The 9,560-nt window shown below is 50.0% G+C and overlaps 1 non-coding gene across 1 annotated transcript; it reads left to right on the forward strand.

The window, feature by feature from the left end:
• Positions 1-2,090: 2,090 nt before the first annotated feature.
• Trnat-ugu (transfer RNA threonine (anticodon UGU)) lies at positions 2,091-2,164 on the forward strand. Its single transcript has one exon. It is a non-coding gene; the product is annotated as a tRNA-Thr (tRNA).
• The last annotated feature ends 7,396 nt before the right edge of the window (positions 2,165-9,560 follow it).

Here is a 9,560-nt window from a genome sequence, read left to right on the forward strand (position 1 = left end):
TTTGCTGGTGTAGGGTGTCAGAGTTGCCTACTTGACACGTAAATGTAACTTCGAGGCGGTTTGTATGTCGGCTACGTCGTCAGTCAGATACCTTTGGGAAGAGAAGTGGATCGTTGTGTCCTCAAATTCATTTGCATCGCAGTATTCCGTCCACACTGCAGCCCATCTTTCTTCTTCAGAGAAATTCCGAGACCGAATTTAGTGCAGTGCTGCTCCGATGAAAACTAGCTGCAACTCAGATACATTTAAAAGTGACGAGTCTCTCTCTATAGTTTATATAGTTGTAGCCACTGCTCGATTTCGAAAATGGTGTACATTTCCTGTGAACAAACGCGACTTTACATGACACTTTTGTACACTTTGACTCCAGGGCTTACTTTTCTACACGTTGTTTCCCATCAAGTCCACATTCTACATAGACCAATCACTACATTATGTACCATTTTCTATGCTGTCCTACAGAGACTCTTGGCAAAGTTAGTCCGTAGAACAATGACACCCCGCAAGATTCACTTCTCCACTCTGTAACAGAGTTAGACAGCCCACAGCGATAGGACTGTGGGATTACATGAGATTTGCTACAGTTACTTACTTTCTATACCATACCCATTTGAACAATTTTAAATTGCACAGTCTTTAAATATTCATTTCTAACCTACACCTATCTTCAATAACATATTACTCATCATCACTCACACTACATACTATTCTATTAACAGATTACGTCTTATGTTTATGCCATAAATTCTGCTACTTACACAATGATACAAGAATTCTGTCAGATCAACTTAAAGTATTTACAAGAAGAATCCGTGTTGATCAGTAGAGTCGCTTACAGAACTAACCACCAAATCACACAACTTAACCTCTCATCCTAGGAAGAACTTCTTTTCCATAAAGGTCTGAGATATCACGTATGTACACTACTGGCCATTAAAATTGTTACACCAAGAAGAACTGCAGATGATAAACGGACAAATATATTATCCTATAACTAACATGTGATTACATTTTCACACAATTTGGGTGCATAGATCCTGAGAAATCAGTACCCAGAACAACCACCACTGGCCGTAATAACGGCCTTCATACGCCTGGGCATTGAGTCAATCAGAGGTTGGATGGCGTGTACAGGTACAACTGCCCATGCAGCTTCAACACGATACCACAGTCCATCAAGAGTAGTGCCTGGCTTATTGTGACGAGCCAGTTGCTCGGCCACCATTGACCAGACGTTTCCAATTGGAGAGATACCTGGAGAATGTGCTGGCCAGGGCAGCAGTCGAACATTTTCTGTATCCAGAAAGGCCCGTACAGGACCTGAAACATTCGGTCGTGCATTATCCTGCTGAAATGTAGGGCTTCGGAGGGATCGAATGAAGGGTAGAACCACGGGTCGTAACACATCTGAAATGTAACGTCCACTATATATACGAAGACAGTAACTTGTTCTCGAAAGAACAGTTACTGTTGATAACCGTGCAGCTTTTCTCTAGAATAAATGATGACTAACTGACAACCTCAGCTGCCGGCAGATGTTGATGATATACCTTGATGTGGACACCCGAAAATGTGTGCCCAGACCGGGACTCGAACCCGGGATCTCCTGCTTACATGGCAGACGCTCTATCCATCTGAGCCACCGAGGACACAGATGAATAGCGCGACTGCAGAGACATATCCCTTCCCGTGAGACTCACATTCCCAACTGTCCACAATTCTACATATATATTGTACCTTATAGACATTTGCCCACCCACTCATTACTCGCGCACGCTTTGGCGATTCCCGTAAGAGTTTGGGCAACCTGTGCGCATTCGCACAGACGAAGGTCAATGGCTGTGTAGCCTTTAACTATATATACGAAGACAGTAACTTGTTCTCGAAAGAACAGTTACTGTTGATGACCGTGCAGCTTTTCTCTGGAATAAATGATGACTAACTGCCAACCTCAGCTGCCGACAGGTGTTGATGGATGGGAAAATGTCTATAAGGTACAATACATATGTATAATTGTGGACAGTTGGGAATGTGAGTCTCACGGGAAGCGTGCAAGGGATATGTCCCTGCAGTCGCGCTATTCATCTGTGTCCTCGGTGGCTCAGATGGATAGAGCGTCTGCCATGTAAGCAGGAGATCCCGGGTTCGAGTCCCGGACGGGGCACACATTTTCGGGTGTCCACATCGAGGTATATCATCAACACCTGTCGGCAGCTGAGGTTGTCAGGTAGTCATCATTTGTAACGTCCACTATTCAAAGTGCCGTCAATGCGAACAAGATGTGACCGAGACGTGTAACCAATGGCACTCCATACCATCACGCCGGGTGATACGCCAGTATGGCGATGACGAATACACGCTTCCAATGTGCGTTCACCGCGATGTCGCCAAACACGGATGCGACCATCATGATGCTGTAAACAGAACCTGGATTCATCCGAAAAAATGACGTTTTGCCATTCGTGCACCCAGGATCGTCGTTGAGTTCACCATCGCAGGCGCACCTGTCTGTGATGCAACATCAAGGGTAACTGCAGCCATGGTCTCCGAGCTGATAGTCCATGTTGCTGCAAACGTCGTCGAATTGTTCGTGCAGATGGCTGTTGTCTTGCAAACGTCCCCATTTGTTGACTCAGGGATCGAGATGTGGCTGCACCATCCGTTACAGCCATGCGGATAAGATGCCTGTCGTCTCGACTGCTAGTGATACGAGGCCGTTGGGATCCAGGACGGCGTTCCTTATTACCCTCCTGAACCCACCGATTCCATATTGTGCTCACCGTCGTTGGATCTCGACCAACGCGAGCAGCAATGTCGCGATACGATAAACCGCAATCGCGTTAGGCTACAGTCCTACCTTTATCAAAGTCGGAAACGTGATGGTACGCATTTCTCCTCCTTAGACGAGGCATCACAACAACGTTTCACCAGGCAACGTCGGTCAACTGCTGTTTGTGTATGAGAAATCGGTTGGAAACTTTCCTCATGTCAGCTCGTTGTAGGTGTCGCCACCGGCGCCAACCTTGTGTGAATGCTCTGAAAAGCTGATCAGTTCCATATCACAGCATCTTCTTATTGTCGGTTAAATTTCGCGTCTGTAGCACGTCATCTACACTCCTGGAAATGGAAAAAAGAACACATTGACACCGGTGTGTCAGACCCACCATACTTGCTCCGGACACTGCGAGAGGGCTGTACAAGCAATGATCACACGCACGGCACAGCGGACACACCAGGAACCGCGGTGTTGGCCGTCGAATGGCGCTAGCTGCGCAGCATTTGTGCACCGCCGCTGTCAGTGTCAGCCAGTTTGCCGTGGCATACGGAGCTCCATCGCAGTCTTTAACACTGGTAGCATGCCGCGACAGCGTGGACGTGAACCGTATGTGCAGTTGACGGACTTTGAGCGAGGGCGTATAGTGGGCATGCGGGAGGCCGGGTGGACGTACCGCCGAATTGCTCAACACGTGGGGCGTGAGGTCTCCACAGTACATCGATGTTGTCGCCAGTGGTCGACGGAAGGTGCACGTGCCCGTCGACCTGGAACCGGACCGCAGCGACGCACGGATGCACGCCAAGACCGTAGGATCCTACGCAGTGCCGTAGGGGACCGCACCGCCACTTCCCAGCAAATTAGGGACACTGTTGCTCCTGGGGTATCGGCGAGGACCATTCGCAACCGTCTCCATGAAGCTGGGCTACGGTCCCGCACACCGTTAGACCGTCTTCCGCTCACGCCCCAACATCGTGCAGCCCGCCTCCAGTGGTGTCGCGACAGGCGTGAATGGAGGGACGAATGGAGACGTGTCGTCTTCAGCGATGAGAGTCGCTTCTGCCTTGGTGCCAATGATGGTCGTATGCGTGTTTGGCGCCGTGCAGGTGAGCGCCACAATCAGGACTGCATACGACCGAGGCACACAGGGCCAACACCTGGCATCATGGTGTGGGGAGCGATCTCCTACACTGGCCGTACACTACTGGTGATCGTCGAGGGGACATTGAATAGTGCACGGTACATCCAAACCGTCATCGAACCCATCGTTCTACCATTCCTAGACCGGCAAGGGAACTTGCTGTTCCAACAGGACAATGCACGTCCGCATGTATCCCGTGCCACCCAACGTGCTCTAGAAGGTGTAAGTCAACTACCCTGACCAGCACGATCTCCGGATCTGTCCCCCATTGAGCATGTTTGGGACTGGATGAAGCGTCGTCTCACGCGGTCTGCACGTCCAGCACGAACGCTGGTCCAACTGAGGCGCCAGGTGGAAATGGCATGGCAAGCCGTTCCACAGGACTACATCCAGCATCTCTACGGTCGTCTCCATGGGAGAATAGTAGCCTGCATTGCTGCGAAAGGTGGATATACACTGTACTAGTGCCGACATTGTGCATGCTCTGTTGCCTGTGTCTATGTGCCTGTGGTTCTGTCAGTGTGATCGTGTGATGTATCTGACCCCAGGAATGTGTCAATAAAGTTTCCCCTTCCTGGGACAATGAATTCACGGTGTTCTTATTTCAATTTCCAGGAGTGTACGTGGTGTAGCAATTTTAATGGCCAGTAGTGTATTTGACTAGCCACAAGCGCTCTATCAGCTGCAACATGTGCAACCTCATCCGTATTTCACAACTAGTTACAGGCGCTCTTTCACCTGAAACTTGCACTGCCTTATTTGAGCTCTCATTACGCACCTAGCACTTTTTTACCCTAGGTTCTACCAAAGCGACAACCATGATCTGTTGTCCATAATTACTTAAACTGGTTCTGCTAATTATCTCTGATAGATTCTAAAGCTGTCAGCTCTTGTGATTGACTGGGAGAGGTATAGCGATGACGTCATGCTAATGATCCATCTCGCATGCGTGCACTATCTCAGTGCCATACTACGCTGTTTCGGGACTACATTGGATGCGGTGATGAAAAGGCAAAAAGTATTACCATGAGACAGCATTCCAATCATACAGTAGCTGTTGCGCTACACCACTGCGTACATCCTATCCTAACCAGGGAAAAGACAAAAGTGCAAGGAGTGTGACGTGGAAGCCGAGGTGCAGTGTAAAGCTCCACACATTAGTCAGGTACTTTGGGGGCGTCAGCCCACATACCTAATAGGCTAGAACCCTGGAGGACTCTTAAATTTGTATCTTACAGGATAGCGCCTACGCTGAGCTACTATTTACACTTGCCTATAACTATCTAATATAAACTCTCCTTCATTAACAGTATATTGCCTGTGTTGCCCTACTTCCAACCATAAAAGGAAAAAGGGAACGGGTATTTAAACAGGAACATGAGACACGTGGCACCCAATAGCATCTAAGGATCACACAAGCTACCACTTACTACAGCATTAATGATGTTGGTGGTTCCTCCATCAGGCCAGCTTCTGTCATAAAATGCAGTGATGGGATATGATACAGCTATCGTGGAGGCGAGGGAGCCCACCAGGGTAGCCGAGAGAGCTAACGCGCTGCTACCTGGACTCGGGTAGCGGCGCCGGCCCCGGATCGAATCCCGTCGGCGGATTAACGGCGAGGGCCGATGTGCCGGACATCCTGGATGTGGCTTTTAGGCGGTTTTCCACATCCTGCTAGGTGCGTACCGGGCTGGTCCCCACGTTCCGCCTCAGTTACACACGTCGCAGACATTTGAAAGACGTTCGCACTATTTCACGATTTACACTAGATGCCGACAGATGGGGTACACTGATTCCATCCCTGGGGGTATGGGGTGGTGGCAGGAAGGGCATCCGGCCACCCCTAAAAACTAACCTGGCCAAATCCGTTCTAACCGCGCCGACCCTGCGATCGCTGCGAGACTATGGCGTAAGCGAAAGAAAGAAAGAAAGAAAGATCGTGGAGACGAGGGAGTAAATTTTTTCAGTCGTCAGGACGACTAGGCCACTCTCCTTCCTGGCATTGTGTGTTTGATGGTCTCTGACGGGGTTTATACGAACCTGTTGAAGTGAAGGCGCCGACAGTGAGACAGATCGAGTTCAGAAAAACACTTCATTAGTCATCTAGCTAGACAGGTGCACGTCAGCATACGGTGGGTGCAGCCTGGCATCGATCCCGGTGTAGAGGCGCCGGTAGTCCCTGAAGGTCACGTACTCTACTGGCAGTCACCGCGCTAAGAGCCGAGACCGGCGACAGCGGCGGCCAGCTCCAGCAAGTGCAGCGTTCTTGCGGGCCGGTGCGACTGTATTTAACAAAGTTGACGGAGGGTAGGGGGACGCTACACTGGATTCCAGGAGCAAGTCGGCGGTGTCGGACTCCGATCCTGAGGAAAGTGGCCGGCGGCCGCAGCCAGGATGCTGTGAGACCCGACAGGTCTCTCGCTGAACTCTCTCTTCGCTGGCCCCCTCGGTGCAGCTGGGCCACCAGGCCTGCCTATTTGTTGTGTTCTCGGGCCAAGTTGATCTACAGGCCAGCAGCAGCGGCACCCATCGTCGACTGACCCAATGCTGCGTCGCTGAACCATTACTGGAGTTTTTTCACACGTTGACGTGCCATGTAGGGTGGTCTGCATGTCAGCTGGTCGGGACAGTAAGTGGATCACTGTTTCTCGAAATTCCTCTGCATTGCAGTATTCCGTCCGCACTCAATGAATAGGTTTCTTTCTTCCGTTGCAGGACAACCCTATGATCCGTGTAAACACATATGCCATAGAAATGTATCGACGAAAATATCGCTTGGCAACAGTTGGACCGACAATGTTATCGAAAATTTGCGTGTAATTCGTGCCTGGCAGCACAGCCAGGCCGCGTGCCAGCACTGTCTAGAGGTTAGCGTCGCTGCCTCCAACTCCCGGGGTCCCAGGTTCAGTTCCCAGCCAGATCTGAAATGTTCTTCACTCTAGTACAGGGGGTTTATATTGTTTTTATCATTTAATCTCATCTTCATGGACTTACATGTCACTTAAGTGGCGTCAAATTGCCCCTGGTGGCTGATCAACACCAGACGGGGGCCCCTGGCCAGTAATGTCATACGTTCACTTCGTTGCCGGAAGATATTGTCAGCAATATGCAAGTCCTATGGGCTGTGTAAACGTACAAGCAGACTCTTGGGAAATCGAGTGAAACTGTTGCCGTTCTGATACTGTGCGGATACAAGCAAAACGAGTATACACTACTGGCCATTAAAATTGCTACACAAGAAGAAATGCAGATGATAAACGGGTATTAATTGGACAAATATATTATACTAGAACTGACATGTGATTACATTTTCACGCAATTTGTGTGCATAGATCCTGAGAATTCAGTACCCAGAACAACCACCTCTGGCCGTAATAACGGCCTTCATACGCCTGGGCATTGAGTCAAACAGAACTTGGATGGCGTGTACAGGTACACCTGCCCATGCAGCTTCAACAGGATGCCACAGTTCATCAAGAGTAGTGCCTAGCGTATTGTGACGAGCCAGTTGCTCAGCCACAATTAACCAGACGTTTTCAATTGGTGAGATATCTGGAGAATGTGCTGGCCAGGGCAGCAGTCGAACATTTTCTGTATCCAGAAAGGCCCGTACAGGACCTGAAACATTAGGTCGTGAATTATCCTGCTGAAATGTAGGGCTTCGCAGGAATAGAATGAAGGGTAGAGCCACGGGTCGTAACACATCTGAAAGGTAACGTCCACTGTTCAAAGTGCCGTCAATGCGAACAAGAGGCGACCGAGATGTGTAACCAATGGCACCCCATACCATCACGCCGGGTGATACGCCAGTATGGCGATGACGAATACACGCTTCCAATGTGCGCTCACCGCGCTGTCGCCAAACATGAATGCGACCATCATGATGCTGTAAACAGAACCTGGATTCATCCGAAAAAATGACCGTTTGCCATTCGTGCACTCAGGTTTGTCGTTGAGTACACCACCATAGGCGCTCCTGTCTGTGATGCAGCGTCAAGGGTAACCGCAGCCATGGTCTCCGAGCTGATAGTCCACGCTGCAGCAAACGTCGTCGAACAGTTCGTGCAGATGGTTGTTGTCTTGCAAATGTCCCCATCTGTTGGGTCAGGGATCGAGACGTTACAGCCATGCGGTTAACATGGCTGTCATCTCGACTGCTAGTGTTACGAGGCCGTTGGGATCCAGCACGGCGTTCCGTATTACCCTCCTGAACCCACCGGTTCCATATTCTGCTCACCGTCGTTGGATCTCGACCAACGCGAGCAGCAATGTCGCGATACGATAAACCGCAATCGCGATAGGCTACAATCCGACCTTCATTAAAGTCGGCAACGTGATGGTACGCATTTCTCTTCCTTACACGAGGCGTCATAACAACGTTTCACCAGGCAACGTCGGTCAACTGCTGTTTGTGTATGAGAAATCGGTTGGAAACTTTCCTCATGTCAGCACGTTTTAGGTGTCGCCACCGGCGCCAACCTTGTGTGAATGCTCTGAAAAGCTAATCATTTGCATATCACAGCATCTTCTTCCTGTCGGATAAATTTCGCGTCCGTAGCACGTCATCTTCGTGGTGTAGGAATTTTAATGGTCAGTAGTGTAGGTTAGAGACGGCGAGAGTGAAGTACAGAGTGAAAGAGAGTGTCGACTGATGGAGAAGGAGGAAGCTGTGTTGTTATTCGTGTACCCCGCGTAGTGCGTGCTAATGGCAAGGGGCAATTGGTCGATTTCGAAACCCGTGGGAGTGACGGCCGTCCCGTCGACTGGAGCGCGTGACTCAGGTGGTCGCCGCTTCCGGGCAGTAAACACCGCACTGCACAACATCCGCCCTTACAAAAGGCCACCTCTGGCACGCGAGGATGCCAGTCTCGTTCACCCTCCACTATTTCTGCTTTCCGGTTTCCTTCTGATGGCCGCCACAGTATTCTGCCTCATCTAACGCACTTTCTCTAGAAGAAAAAATTGGGTAACTCCATCTGTCCCCGCAGCCGAGATCGCTAACGCCCGTTTTTACGGTGGTGGTCGATTTGGAAGCAGCTGGTTCGAATCCTAGTGGTGGATCGGTCAGCAAGGTGAGGAGAGGTGATAGCGCAAGGTTCACTCAACTTTGCTACGCGGCCTCCTATCCTCGGTTAGCGCCAATGCAAACGCCAAGCTCGACGTCCCCATTCAACAGGCATGTTACGTTTGGGCAACATGAGACGCTTCAGAGAGATTTGAAAATTAATTTAGGACAACGCTGCGAAGTCTAGTGATCCTTGCGCCATTACCTCTCCTCCCCTTTATGATCGGTCCACCACCAGCATTCGAACCAGCTGCTTCCAAGCCGAGCACCAACGTAACGACGGGTGTTAGCGATCTCGACTGCGGCTCTCGTCCAAAAAAATGTTAGGAATACTTAGTGTAATCCTTAAGCTGATTATAACAGCGCAGTATCTTGCACCCTTGTACAGGGTGTCCCACTCAAACCTCCCTGATTTCAAGGGCCCAGAGGAGAAAAACCACAGTAGATACGACTGTGAAAAATGCACCACATTGTACATCATCTCAAGAATTTATATGCCCACGTCAGAAGGGCCAAGTATCGTCGCCAGAGTGCAGCATGTTCGCATGAAGAGAAAACGGCGACTCCGCAACAGCGTG

The sequence above is a fragment of the Schistocerca cancellata genome, chromosome 1 (genome assembly GCF_023864275.1).
Source record: "Schistocerca cancellata isolate TAMUIC-IGC-003103 chromosome 1, iqSchCanc2.1, whole genome shotgun sequence".
Lineage (NCBI taxonomy): Eukaryota > Metazoa > Arthropoda > Insecta > Orthoptera > Acrididae > Schistocerca > Schistocerca cancellata.